A 15,088-nucleotide genomic window follows, 5' to 3' on the forward strand; every position below is an offset into this window, starting at 1 on the left:
GAATGAACGGGAATGAAAAGGGTGGATACACTGACATGATTGTGAAATTCCCCACCAATCCCAAAGCTTGTGGTCGGTACCGACTAATCGGAGAGAGAGTTTACCGAGGGTGGGACCAACACGACACGGAATGCCAGCTGCCATTGGTCAGGTGGAGTAAGGTGCGCTCTGATTGGAGATGACGCGCGTCACTGAAGGAGGAGACGGAAAGAAGAAGAAAAACAAAGATGGCGGCGCGAGGCTGCGGTTTTCTCATCGACTCAGCGGGCGGTTTCTGACGGAGGGAGGGGGGCAGACAGGCATCGTTTACCTCAGAAAATACCTTTAAAATACATTTCAAATTAAAGTCGGAACTTTCCAAACAAAAGTTGTGAAGAAAAGGAGGCAGTCCCCGGTGGGGTTTATTGTTTATTTGTGTGTAATTCCCGGGGCCCGGGAAGGGGGAGGTGACGGTTACCGGGTGAATGAGAAAACAAATTAAAAATGTCGGCGGTGGAGGAGAGAGAGCCGGCGCCCGCGGCTTCGGCGGCAGCCGGAGCCCAGGAGCTCAACAACCCGGAGCTGGAGGAAGGTCCGAGCTCCAAGAAGCGGGGAGTCCGGCTGGAGGCTGGATTTGGTCAAGGCTTGTATCTATTAACTTATTTAAATGGTACCTACTGTATGGGGCTATGGTTTACATTAAAACCGGAGGATCATGTCAGAGTGTTTGTTTATATTGAGCAGTTGTAGTTGGTAAAATACACTCCCTGGAGGAGCACCTTCTATGATGCTGCATTTCTTGCCTTCTGCCCTTCCCCCATTTGTTATCTCCCATCCTGATTTTACATTTTATTTGGTCAAATTTAATTTCATATTAATGAGACTTGGTATTCACTGTGTTATTAATTTATTTGTTGGATTATTGTCAGAAAAAATTAATGGTATGTCATTTCTGATGTCAGAGTTTGACATTGAATGTGCAGATGTGAATATCAGTAAGTTGTGAAAATAAATCAAGAACTTGTGGTTCTAACAAAAAAAGCAGTTCACTGATATTCATGGCATTGTCTCATTTGAGGAGGAGGATGTGAGTTTGACCAACAAACCGTTTCATGTAGTCACCCAATTTAATTAAAATTTTCTTTAACTTAATTAAAGAAAATAACTCTAGCAGGCTAAGATTTGTGCAATTTGTTTATAAGATTTATTTATAAGTCCATTGCTCTCGATGTGGTCTCTGCCACATTGGGGAGTCTGGACGCCAACTTGCAGAACATTTCAGGGAACAGCTCTGAGACGCCAAAACTAAATGACCCCACCACCTTGTGGCTGAACACTTTAACTCCCCCCTCCCAATCCGTCAAGGACATGCAAGTCCTCGGCTGCCTCTCCTCCAAGCTCTAGCTACCTGACGCTTGTAGGAAGAACACCTCGTCTTCTGCTTTGGGACCCACTAACTACATAGGATCAATATAGATTTCACCAGTTTCTTTATTTCCCCTCCCCCCACCCCACCCACCCCCACACTACACACCTTGTCCCAGATCCAGAGTTGAAAAATGTGGCGCTGTAAAAATGCCTAGAGGCCATGCCTTTAGGAATTCCCTGGCTGTTCTCTGGCATGGCACTCATCCACAGATTCTATCAACAAACACATTGACCTGGACCCAATACACCGGCAAATGCAGCGGACAGTTGGAACTGACAACCGGAAGCGGCAGAGACAAACCACTATAAATGCTGGAGGAAACATCACAGAAGCGCTTCACGAGAGGCTCCCAAGCACTAAGGATGTCACCTAGACAGGGGATGAAACGTCTGCAACAAAAATTCCCAGCTCGGCGAACAGAACCACAAAAAAGAGCACCCGAGCTACAAACCTTCTCACAAATTTTGAATTGAGCATAGGAGTTGGGACATCCTGTTGCAACTGTCACACATGCCACACAACACAAGGCGTGGCCCGTCTCTGACTTACCATCCCTTTGAATATCAGGGGGAAGACACCCCTTTAATTGTAACATTCAGGAAAGATGCCTTACTTCAACAAAAATGTGCTGTGCTCACAGATGTTTGGACAGAGGAAGGGAGTTGCAGTCTGGGGTGAAGCTCAATCTTCATTCAGAGAAAGAGAGGAGCAGCAGTAGCTTCAGAAGCTCATGGTCCAACTTGCGCATTCAGACAGTAGGGGGACTCTTCTGGGTAAAATCTGGGAGTGAAGCAATGTCTCCTCCTTTCCATTCCTTATCCTGGGAGGGAGAGAGAAGGGGGGAAGCACTGTTCACTTGCAGCAACGGGAGGCAGAGAGTATGAATCCAAGCAGGGAGCAAACTCTGCAAAAGTCAGTTTCAGTCGGCTTCTTCTGAAATATTGTGTGCAATTCTGGTCTCCCTTCTCTAGGAAGGATGTTGTGAAACTTGAAAGGATTCAGAAAAGATTCACAAGGCTGTTGCCAGGGTAGGAGGGTTTGAACCACAAGGCGAGGCTGAATAGGATGGGGCTGTTTTCCCTAGAGCATCTCAGGCTGAGTGTGTGTTTTTTTAAAGAGGTTCATAAAAACTTGAGGGGGGTGGATAGACAAAGTCTTTTCCCTGGGATAGGGGGAGTGCAGAACTGGAGGGCATAGGTTTCGGGCGAGAGGGGAAAAATTTAAAAGGGACCTTGCAGTCAACCATTTTTTGCAGAGGGTGATGCGTGTATGGAATGAGCTGCCAGAGGAAGTGGTGGAGGCATCTGGATGGATATATGAAAAGGAAGGGTTTAGAGGGATATGGACCAAGTGATGACAAATGGAACTAGACTAATTTTGGATATCCGATTGGCATGGACAAGTTAGATTGAAGGATTTGTTTCTGTGCTTTATGTCTCTGACTCTATGACTGGTGAAAAGCGTTGGCATTCATCGAAACATTTATGTAACAGAAAATTATAAGAGGGTAAAGATTAGCCTCACGTCATTGATCCATGAATCCTGGTGTAGTATGGATGTATTTCCAGTAATAGAGTCAGTATGGCATGGAAGGAGTCCAAAATGACAGCTTCTTTTACAAAAAGTCACACTTAAAACTTACATTTCCAGAAGACTCAGATTTAAGACAACCGTGCGTTAATATAAGACAGATAAGTCTGGGGTATATGTTACATATTTGATGGAATGTTTATAGCTCTCAAAGCCTGATTTGCAGTTGTTGCTGGGCTCGTAATATTGTAGAGCAGAATATTGTGTATCTTCAGTAAGAACGTCAATACCGCATGATAGATGTCCATTTTAGCAACTTGAGTGGACTCTTCATGGAGTATGCAATCCACCACATTACCCTGCTGTATACATTTACATAAAGATCAGCACAAAGATCTTGGGTATTAAGAGAGGAAAGAATGTTCCACAGAAACTAGAATTGTGTGTTTTGATTTTCTATTGTGGACTGACAGCGATGACCTTTGCAATCTCTTTCCACAGGAATATTACAAGAGAAGAATTTGGAGGCAGAAATCTCAGACCAAACATCACATCGAAGTCTGACAGTCGCTTGATTCACCAGGACTTGGATATTGATGGCCTTGAAATCAAAGGGGAGAAGGTCTGTCTGCTTAGTTAGGTTTTTAACGTAAGTGTGACTGGAAACTCAGAGTCTCACATACCCACACACCAGAGTAGTGACTGGAACATGCTTTACAGACTGAATGAGAGTCCTCCAATTACCAGTTCACCAGTAACACCACACCTGTGCTGCAAGTGTGAGCAAGTTTCAACTGATTGTTGAACCTGGAGAAATACGAGTATACCTGCACTCGGAGAAATCATGAAAATGCAGGGAGTGTAGGAACGGTTTCCCTTCCCCGCCTGCCTGATATTCATCAGCATTTATATACTGGGCAGCGGCCAATCACCTGCATTCAGCACAGGAAAGGCTTCACTCAGTCGCATCACCTCCTAGTCCACATTGTGGAGAAACTGCTCATCTGCCCTGTATGCTGAAGCAGATGAAGGACATTTTTGTTTTTATCCTGGATGGAGCATACTGCAGGTATACCTGAAATAGATACATTTGTCTCTGTCCCATTGAGTCTCCAGCACAGGGCCAGGCTCAATTGGTCTCTGTGTTTATTCTTCACCTGAGCCTCCATCCACCCCTCTTCATTGCTCCCCCATCTCCCCTCCATCTGCATAAGGGTATCCCCCACTTTTCGAAAGTCACTTTACACTACTTCACTTTTACAAAAGACCTACATTAATACCTGTTCTCACAAACCGAAAGAAATCCGAAGAGGATTGTCACTTTTACAAAGAAAGGCATAATATAAATTAATTCATGGTAATTGCTTCTTCGCTTTAGGCCCATTTCGGCTTATGAAAGGAACACTCTACTTTCAAATAGTGGGGGAAAGCTGTATCAATACAATACAGCACAGTCACAGGCTCTTCTCACTTGGTTTAGGCACACACACACCCTCAAGCCTGTGCTAATTCTTAATTCTTACTTAGACCTGCTATTTATTGCCCATGTGTGGTTTCTGTTCCTCTGTTCACCTCCCCTTCATGTGTCTATCAAGATACACCTTAAACATTGTTAAGATGCCTGCTTCCACTACCTCCACTGGCAGTGCGTTCCAGAAACCCACCACCTCTGTGTAAATTCCTCACCCCCACCACTTCTCCCCCAAACAGTCCCCCTTTCACCTTGAACCTGTACCCTCTTTTAGTTGACCTTTCCACCCTGGAGGGAAAAAACGCCTCTGACTATCACAGAATCCCTCCAGCGTGGAAACAGACCATTCAGCCCAACAAGTCAACACCGGCCCTCCAAAGATTAACACATAGAGACCCGTTCCCTTACCCCTATTATCTACATTTACTCCTGACTAATGCACCGAACTTACACATCCCTGAACATTGGGGCAATTTACATACAGACAATCCAACTTAACCTGCCTCTCCCTGGACGCTATGGGTAATTTAGCATCGCTAATCCACCCTAACCTGTACAAGTTTGGATTGTAGGAGGAAGCCCGAGCACCCGGAGGAAGCCCACACAGACACGGGAGGTGGGGTGCAGGGACAATGTGCCAACTCCACACAGATAGTTGCCTGAGACTAAAATCGAACGCAGGGCTTTGGCACTGTGAGGCGTCAGTGCGAACCACTGAGCTACCCTGCCACCCCTGTCCAGCCAATCTGTGTGTCTCATCATTTTGTCGAGGTCTCCTCTCAGCCTCTGTTTTTCCAAAGAAAACAATCCAGGTTTATGCCTCCTCTGCTCATAACGAGAGCCCTCCAGACTAGACAATGTCCTGGTGAACCTTGTCTGTACCCTCTGCCAGACCACCCACATCCTTCCAGTAGCACCGTGACCAGAACTGCACACAATATTCCGAATGTGGTCAGAATAAAGAGCTGTAACGTAACTCTTACACTCAAGGAAGCATGTTGTGTGCCTTCTTGACCACCATGCCCACCTGCATTACCACTTCCACGGATCTATATGCCCAGATCCCTCTGTATGCCAGTGCTCCGATGTGTTCTGCCATTTATCATACAATTCTTATATTTTCTTCATCACTATCGAGCTTCACTTTAACTGTCTTTCTCTCTTCATCTCTTTTTTTTCCCCCTCCTCACCCCTCCACACATCAGCATATCATAAGACAAGTGGAGCAGAAATTAGGCCATTCAGCCCATTGAATCTGCTTCGCCATTCAATCATGGCTGATACGTTTCTCAACCCCATTCTCCCCGTAACCCTTAATCCCCTTGATACTCAAGAACCTATCTATCTCAGTCTTAAATATACTCAGTAACTTGGCCTCCGCAGCCTTCTGTGGCGGTGAATTCCATAGATTCACCACACTCTGGTTTAAGAAGTTTCTCTCCCCTCTGTTCTAATGGGCGGCACGGTGGCCCAGTGGTTAGCACTGCTGCCTCACAGCGCCTGTAGACCCGGGTTCAATTCCCGACTCTGGCGACTGACTGTGTGGAGTTTGCACATTCTCCCCGTGTCTGCGTGGGTTTCCTCCGGGTGCTCCAGTTTCCTCCCACAGTCCAAAGATGTGCGGGTCAGGTGAATTGGCCATGCTAAATTGCCCGTAGTGTTAGGTTAAAGGGGTAAATGTAGGGGTATGGGTGGGTTGCGCTTCGGCGGGCCGGTGTGGACTTTTTGGGCCGAAGGGCCTGTTTCCACACTGTAAGTAATCTAATCTAATAAAGGGTCTTCCCTTGACGCGAAAGCTGAGCCCTCAGTTTCTAGTCTTTCCTACCAATGGAAACATATTCCCAACATCCACGCCGTTCATTATTCTGTAGGTTTCAATTCGATCCCCTCTCATCCTTCTGAACTCCATGAAGTATAAACCTAGAGTCCTCTAATGTTCTTCATATGTTAAATTTTTCATTCCTGGACCATTCTTGTGAACCTCCTCTGAACATGTTCCAGGGCCAGACATCCTTCCTGAGATACGAGGCCCAAATCTACATACAGTACTCCAATTGTGGCCTGACTGGAGCCTCACAGAGCCTCAGAAGTACATCCCTGCTTTTATATTCAAGTCTGATCAAAATAAATGCCTTCATTGCATTTGCCTTCCTAACCACTGACTCAACCTGTAAGTTTACCTTGAGAGAATCCTGGAGTAGAACTCCATAGTCTCTCCCCATAATCTTTCTGTTCCTGAGTAGCAGCAGAGATTTACAGATACCTCGATTGTTTTCAGGGATACCAAGGGATCTTGGGAATTGCCAGTATCTCGGGAGGAGGCAGAGAGGAATGTGGTGTGGTCCTGTAAACTCCAGAACTTTCCAAACTCCCTGAGTCAGCAGTAACTCTTTCTGGACCAAGAAACAAAAGGGCCACTGAGAAACTGCTACATCAGAAGACCTCAGAAGCAGAAATGAGGCCATTCAGCTCATTGAGTCTGCTCCACCATTCAATCATTCTTACGTATCAAGGGTTACGGGGAGAATTGAGTTGAGAAACATATCAGCCATGATTGAATAGTGGAGCAGACTCAATGGGCTGAATGGCCTAATTTCTGGTAGTTACCCATCCCTGGGAAGAAGGACGCAAAACAACAAGTTGTTTCCTGAGACCGATGAGCTAAGTGCTTAATAACCTCATGACAAAAGGACAATTAAGTTTGCCGCACTCTGGGCAGCTGAATGGCCTCTCCCCCGTGTGGACTCGCTGGTGCTTCAGCAGGTCGGAGGAATTGCTAAAGGCTTTCCCGCACTCGTGGCAACTGAAAAGCCTCTCCCCTGCATGGATTCGCTGGTGGGTCTGGAGGTTGTCCACACAAGTGAACCCTTTCCCGCACACGGAGCAGTAAAACGTCCTCTCACCAGTCTGTATATGCTGGTGGGCCAGCAGGACACAGGAGCAAGTAAAGCCCTTCGCCCGCTCGGGGCAGGAGAACGGCCTCTTTCCAGTGTGATTGCACTGATGAGCCGCCACCACAGATGGGACACGGAACCCCTTCCCGCAGTTGCCACACTTCCATGGTTTCTCAACGGGGAGTGTTGCCTCGGGTTTCTCCATGGCCGAAGCTTCAGCTGCACACACACACACACACACGTGTACAACCCCGCCGTGAATTCTTCTTTCCAGGCAGTAGAGTTGTTTCAGGCTCCACACTTAGTGCGCTGCAACAGTCGGGTCTTTCAACCAGTCCCCCCGTACTCAAACAGGAAGCAAAAAGAAAGCTTTGCTCCTTCTCACAGAATCATAGTTGAAAATTGTTGCGGTCCTGGTGGATTGAGTGACTGTCAGACATTGACGTGAAAGTGAGGAATGGAGACGCTGGAGATTCAGAGTCAAAAAATGCGTCGCTGGAAAAGCGCAGCACAGCAAGCAGCATCAGATAAGCAGGAAAATCAACATTTTGGACTTGAGCCCTTTATCTGTTGACTTTGAAACTTCTGTCTTCAAGATAGTCTGTAAGAAAAGATTACAAAAATCATCACTGCCAGTCCGGTTAAGAATGAGACATCAAGGCATTGACACTGACACCAGAGAGAAAGTGTACATATAGATGTGGCAAATGTTAGTGGCAAGCCAGAGTGATAAAGATATGTAGCACAGAAACAGACCCTTTGGTCTAATTCATCCGTGCCAACTAGATAACCTGACCTAATCTCGGCTGATTTGCCAGCATCTGGCCCATATCGTCTAAATCCTTCCTAATCGTATACCCATCCAGATGCCTTTTAATGTCATAATTGTACCAGCACCCACCACTTCCTCTGACAGCTCTTTCCTTAAACACGCCACTTTCTGCATGAAAGACTTATCCCTTAGGTTCCTTTGTTAAGTTCTTTTGCTTGAGCTTCTTACACTGCAATACGCCAACTTCTGTGAACAACCAAACTTTATTAAGTACAGTACAAGTTGTGGAGAAACTCTTCACACTCTTCGCAATGCTTGAACACAACAGTACCAAAAAAAAACCCTTAAACAAAGTAAAACTGAAACAGAGGCTTACAGTTGAAGTTAGAAGGGCAGAAGGAGACAGTATTAGCAGCCTTTCTCCACACAGCCCACTGCTTAACTCACCCAAACAAGACTTCAGCTTTCAGGACTGACCACTCCCCTTTCATTGTAGAGGTCACTTCTAAAACATAAAAGCTTTGGCCTCAAGTCTCACCTGTTCACACATAACCAAAAATGCCTCTCAATACCGTTTTTCATCTCTGTACTAAACCAGTCGCTTCGGAACTTGGGACTTTTTACCACCCCTCTGAAAAAAAACCAAGGACACAGCATCCTTGTGAAGAAGGACCAGCTTTTAGAAAAAAGGACCAGCTTTGTGACAGAGGGATATAGGCCAAAGACTGGCAGATGGGATTAGATTAGTTTCAGAACATAGCATGGAGTAGTTGCACTGAAGGGACTGTTTCTGTGCTGTTTGACTCGGTAACTGTTTTGCAATGGTCTGAAAACCATTTTCTTGCCTTCCCCCATAAACGTCCACTTCTTTGTTGTTCCAAAATCAGATGAACTCAGCCTTGAATATATTCAATGATCCCATAACTGCAGGAAGACATCCCCAGTTCTGAACTCTTGCTAATATACCACTTGCCTTCCTCATTGCTTGCTGCACCTATCTGACAACTGGCATTAACTGGTATGGAAGGACGCTGAGGCCCCTTTATACACATTCTTGATGAAGGGCTCGTGCCTGTAACGCTGACTCTCCTGCTCCTTGGATGCTGCCTCATCTGCTGTGCTTTTCGAGCACCACACTTTTTGACTCTGATCTCCAACATTTGCAGTCCTCACTTTCTCCACATCCCAATATATCACCATTTAAACAATGCATCTCCTTTCTGCTTTCCCTCCCCACCCCCCACAGGGAATGCTATCACTTCACATCGTGAGTTTCCATGAGTTTGCCAACTGAGACACAGACCTGGCCCAACTTTTCCAGAATCTGTCCCCTCCATAAATTGAGATGAAGAGAGAGACACACACAATAAAGGTGTTTCTGATTAGTAGGAGGACCGCGCTCCTTCCGGTCCTCCAGGGCTTCCTATTGGCCCAACAATAGATCACGCGCAATTTCCGCGGACAGCCAGGAGCACGCGCAGGTTTTGCTGACACCGGCGAACATGCGCAGTGTGCGTTGTCACCGAGGAGCATGCGCAAGATGCTCTGTGAAGTTGCTGGTGTTACCGACAGGTTTTGTGCCCAAATGACAATCGGAGACAAGAAAGGCTGGAGCGACATTTTATATTTATCCTGCGGCTCCACATTTTATTCCTTTTGCATTTTATTTGACGACTCATCTTTTCCTCAGGGTAGGGGACTCCCAAACTGGAGGGCATAGGTTGAAGGTGAGAGGGGAAAGATTTAAAAGGGACCGAAGGAGTAGAAAAAAAGTGTGAAAGTTAATTCCCCTTAAGTGCCCTCTCTAAACCTGCACATCTTTGGATTGTGGGGAGAAACCGAGCACCAAAGGAATCCCACGCAGACACAGGGAGAATGTGCAAACTCCACTCAGACAGTTGCCCAAGACTGGGATCAAACCCGGGTCCCTGGCGCTATAAGACAGCAATGCCAGCCACTGAGCCTGTTCAGAAAAAGCAGCAATTGATTTACATGAGGGTGGGAGGGGAAAGAATAAAAAGGGACCTAAAGGGCAACTATTTTACGCAGCGGGTGGTGCGTGGATTGAATGAGCTCCCAGAGGAAGTGGTGGAGGCTGGTACAATTACAATATTCAAAAGGCATCTAGATGGTATATGAACAGGAAGGTTTGGAGGGATATGGGCCAAGAGCTGGCAAATGGGCCAAGATTAATTTAGGATATCCGACTGGCACGGAACAAACAGTTTGTTTCCATGTTCCACTACTCTATTTCTACATCGTCAGAACTGTTATGACACGGACTGCACCCCCCACTAATTTAAACCCAAAAAAGATTTACCCCATGTGATAATATGAAAATTCAAGAGGTAAGGAACTGTTTCTAAAAGTCACTATTTAAAGTTTTATTTAATGATCTAGGACTCTAACTTGCAAGTGTTTAAATCTGCTGGGATTTTTCGTACTGCCAAATCTATTCAAATCTGTCTAAACTAGTTCAAATCTCGGACAAAAGCCCTCAAATTTTACAACACTGGGTGCAACCTCCCCCACCTAATTTAAACCAGCAACAGAGAGAAGGTTTAACCCATGTGGTAATCTGTGAAAATTAAAGAACCAAGAAACTATTCCCAAAGGTCAGTATTTAAAGTTAAAATTAACAACTTTATTTATTAACGTCTAACGGAGAATAATTAATTAACAACAATTTACAACTCCTTTCTCTAACCTATCTTCTACCTTCCCCTGTATAATACCAGTCGAATAAAAACCCCTGATTAAGATTTACCGAAAGATTCAAACTTCAAGACCAGCCAGCTGTTAAATCTTCTCTTTGTACCTTCCTCTGTAGATTTGCTCTCCAGGTCGGTGTCGATGTTTTTTCTCTGTGCAGACTCCTTCTCTGGACAGGTACCTCTCAGAGTTCTCACTAGCAGCCTACATTTGTTGGTCTTTTGACAGTTCTCCTGTAACTGTTCAACTTTTTTTTTTTGATTTTGTACTCCAAAGCATCAAATCATTTCATTGGTGTTAATATTAGATTAGATTAAATTCCCTACTGTGCGGAACCAGGCCCTTCGGCCCAACCAGTCCACACCGAGCCTCCGAAGAGCAACTCACCCAGACCCATTTCCCTCTGACGAATGCACCTAACACTACGGGCAATATAGCATAGCCACTTCACCTGACCTGCACATCTTTGGACTGTGGGAGGAAACTGGAGCACCCAAAGCAAACCCACGCAGACACGGGGAGAATGTGCAAACTCCACACAGTCAGTCACCCAAGGCTGGAATCGACCCTGGTGGTGTGAGGCAGCAGTGCTAACCAATATTCTCAAAATACTAAATTCAAATTTGATTGGAATTCAGTATTTTGGGGCAAGATTTAAATCGATTGGCCAAAATTGAGTATGTTTTTGTCTCCAGGCAACCCAGCTGAGCTGTTTGACCAAATGTTAAATTGTTACCTTGTTCACAACGTTTGGTGCTACGTCAGGTGGTTCTGCTCGCTTTTCAACTCTCTTGAAGGTAGAATACACCTCTACACCTTCTAACAGAACCAATTTTTCAAGACTAGGAATCGGCCATTCACCCCTAACAGGAGAAAGTGAGTACTGCAGATGCTGGATATTAGAGTCAAGAATGTGGTGCTGGAAAAGCACAGCAGGTCAGGCAACATCCGAGGAGCAGGAAAATTGACATTTTAGGCAAAAGCCTCATTCACCCCGAACAGCCTGTCCTCAACTGCACATAGTTCAATGCAAGTTTGAGAAAGATGGCTGCAGCTTTGTCTTAATATAAAATTGAACATGCGTTCAAACTTTAATGCTATTTCTGAATATATTATTTTAGCTATTCTCAATTTGAAAGATCAGCCATTTCTCGTGCACCCCCATCTCCCAGGCAGTGTCATCACCAACCATTTTCTCTCTCTCTTCTGAGAAGAGCTTGATACAGCGATCAAAGAGAGTTCGAGGCATGAGAAAGTTTAGTGGGAGTTGGAAGAGATACAGAATGGACAGGGTGACAGAGTGTGGGGCCATTAAGAGACTGGGGGGAACAGAGGGTGGTGGGGGCGGAAAGACTTGGGGGTCAAAGGGTGGAGGAATAGAATGAAGGGGAGAGAGAGAAAATGGGGGGCAGAGAGTTGCGGGATGAGAGAGAATGGTTGGGGGCAGTGGGTGGGGAGAGAGACAGCACAATTCCCACCTTCCCCAGGACTGGGGCAGTGTCCCATGAACTGGAACCTACTCCTCCCACAGCAATCATTTCTCAATCCACATATGGCTAAAGCAGAAGATTTATATAATCCCTGCAGGCCATTTCACCTATCAAATTCACACCGACCTTCCACACAGCATCCCACCCAGACTCATCCACTTACCCTACAGCCCTGCAGTTCCCCATGGCTAACCCACTCTAACCTGCACATCCCTGGACACTTTAGCACAGCCGAACCATCTGAAACTGCAGATCCTTGGACTGTGGGAGGAAACCGGAGCACCCAGAGGTAACTCGCGCAGACAGAAGAGGGAGAAGATACCAAATTTCACACAGACAGTCATGAGAAGGTGGAATCAAATCGCTTCTAACAATTCTCCCACACCTGCAAAACCCTGAGCACTATGGGTAATTTAGCAGGGCCAACCCACCCTAACCTGGGCAAAGATAAAAATCACATGACGCCAGTCCAACAGGTTTATTTGGAAGCACTAGCTTTCGGAGCACTGCTCCTTCATCAGGTTGTTGTGGAGTATAAGATCATAAGACACTGAGTTTACAGCAAAACATTACAGAGTCATGCCACTGAAATGATACATTGAAGAAACCTGGATTGTAAAGTCTTTCATCTTTTAGAATGAGTTGCTGGTGTCATTAATATGTAAATCCCAGAACTTCTTCTAAGGCTCAAGATAACTTAAGGTTTTATAAGAAAAGATGACAACTCAGCTCAGACAATGCATTAAAGGTGTGAGGCCAGAGTCTGTCTGTATCCCAGTTTTTGAGTCAGACTGGTTCTATTTCCAAAGTGGAATTTATAAAATATTCCATGTATTGTCTGCCTGCAGATTGTGCACATGAGAGAGAGAGAAAAAGTCTAGTTCCATACTGTATATCTCTATGTCTATTGCATAACAGATGCTTTATTTCTGTTGATGTAAATATTGTTATAAATCATAGCTGGGTACTAATACTTAGATGTAAGGGAGAGAGAATTCTTCAATCAGGGCACTATAAGAATCCTGGCAGACCCCTAATTCTAGTTTACTTACCAATGAACAGACACAAGCACCTATTTAATTCTAACTTTTCACTTATTTTGTTATATTTTCTGGTATGATACTCTTTGTCTGGATGGTTTACAGGCTGGGAGATTGTGGATTGGACTTTGATTGACTGAATGATTTATTGTTCCAGAAGGTGTCAAAGGAGGTTAAAGCTTCAGCAGAAATGAAGCAGAGCTGAGAACAGACAACAACTGTGGGAACAGGGAGATCAATAGAGGACAAAGAAACCAGGACCTGAAATCCGAGCTGACACCAGACTACCCTGTGATCAGTGCTTTGATTAGCAGTGTCAACCCTCTACCTTTACCTCGCTTCCCATTCGACTTGAATGCCACATCTCCCCTCAATATTTAGGATCCAATCCTTGTCATCCTGAAGCCATGTCTCTGTAAGGAGTCCCAGATCAAAACCTGGAGTGCAGGTTCATAGTTCCTTGAAGGTAGAGTCCCAGGTAGATATGATAGTGAAGGCAGCATTTGGTATGCTTTCCTTTATCGGTTACAGCACTGAGTAAAGGAGTTGGGAGGTAGGTGATTTTGCAGCTCTACAAGACATTGGTGAGGCCACATTTGGAATATTGTGTGCAACTCTGGTCTCCTGCCCATCAGAAGGACGGTGTGAAACTTGAAAGGGTTCAGAAAAGATTTACCAGCATGTTGCCAGGTTTGAAAAAAATTAGCTCTCGGGAGAGGCTGAATAGGCTGGGGCTGTTTTCCCTGGAGCGTCGGAGGCTGAGGGATGACCTTAGAGGCTTATAAAATCATGAGAGGCAAGGATAGGGTAAATAAACAAAGTCTTCTCCCTGGGGTGGGGGAGTGCAGAACTAAAGGTTTTGGGCGAACGGGGAAAGACATAAAAGAGCTCTAAGGGGAGCCTTTTCACACAGAGTCGTGCATATATGAAATGACCAGCCAGAGGAAGTGGTGGAGACTGGTATAATTACAGAATTTAAATGGCATTTGGATTGGTCTATAATAGAAGGGGTTAGAGGGATTATGGGGCCCAGGGCTGGCAAACAGACGAGATTAGGATAACTGATAGGCATGGAGAAATTGGACCGAAGGGTCTGTTTCTGTGCTGTACATCTCTATGACTCCAATATAAAAGGTTCAGGGGGATATAGGTTAAACACAGGCAGGTGGGTCCAGTTTAGTTTGAGAACATAGTCAGCATGGACTAGTTGGACTGAAGGGTCTGTTTCTGTAACTGACCTGTACTGGTCTTGCCTCCCCCATAACCATCACATCTTTGTTGTTCAAAAATCAGATGAACTCAGCCTTGGATATATTCAATTATGCCCAAACTGCAGGAAGGGGTCCCCACTTCTCAACTCAATTCCTCTTACTAATATACCACTTGCCTTGCTCACTACTTGCTGCACCTGTCTGACAACTTGCATTGACTGGATTAGAAGGACGCAGAGGCCCCTTTGTTCATCCACACATCATTGCTGATGAAAGGCTCGAGCCTGAAATGTCAATTCTCCTGTATTTGCCATTGAAAAAAGACCTGGACTAACTTTCCCAGAGTCTGTCCCCTCCCTGGATTCACTTCGTTTCCCTTCAGTTCCTGCAAGTCAACAGCTCAACCCCGGAATGGAGAAGGGGGTGAGAAAAGAGTGTGCTGTACTCACAGATGTTGGAGAGAGGAAGGAAGTTGCAGTTGGGGTGAAGCTCAATCTTCGTTCAGAGAGGAGCAGCAGCAGCAACTTCAAAAGTTAATTGTCCTACTTCCGCATCCAGAC

The 15,088-nt window shown here is 45.4% G+C and overlaps 1 protein-coding gene across 1 annotated transcript in view; it reads left to right on the plus strand.

Moving 5' to 3' along the window:
• Positions 1 to 4,586, plus strand: part of LOC148144900 (uncharacterized) — a 492,750-nt gene extending 488,164 nt beyond the window's left edge. Inside the window, exon 3 of the transcript XR_015751670.1 lies at positions 3,440 to 4,586. The gene's annotated coding sequence lies outside the window, so the exon portion shown is untranslated. The remainder of the gene's footprint in view (positions 1 to 3,439) is intronic.
• The last annotated feature ends 10,502 nt before the right edge of the window (positions 4,587 to 15,088 follow it).

The sequence above is a fragment of the Chiloscyllium plagiosum genome, unplaced genomic scaffold (genome assembly GCF_037043375.1).
Source record: "Chiloscyllium plagiosum isolate Xiang-an unplaced genomic scaffold, Cpla_swu_hap1 HiC_scaffold_27, whole genome shotgun sequence".
NCBI classification, from domain to species: domain Eukaryota; kingdom Metazoa; phylum Chordata; class Chondrichthyes; order Orectolobiformes; family Hemiscylliidae; genus Chiloscyllium; species Chiloscyllium plagiosum.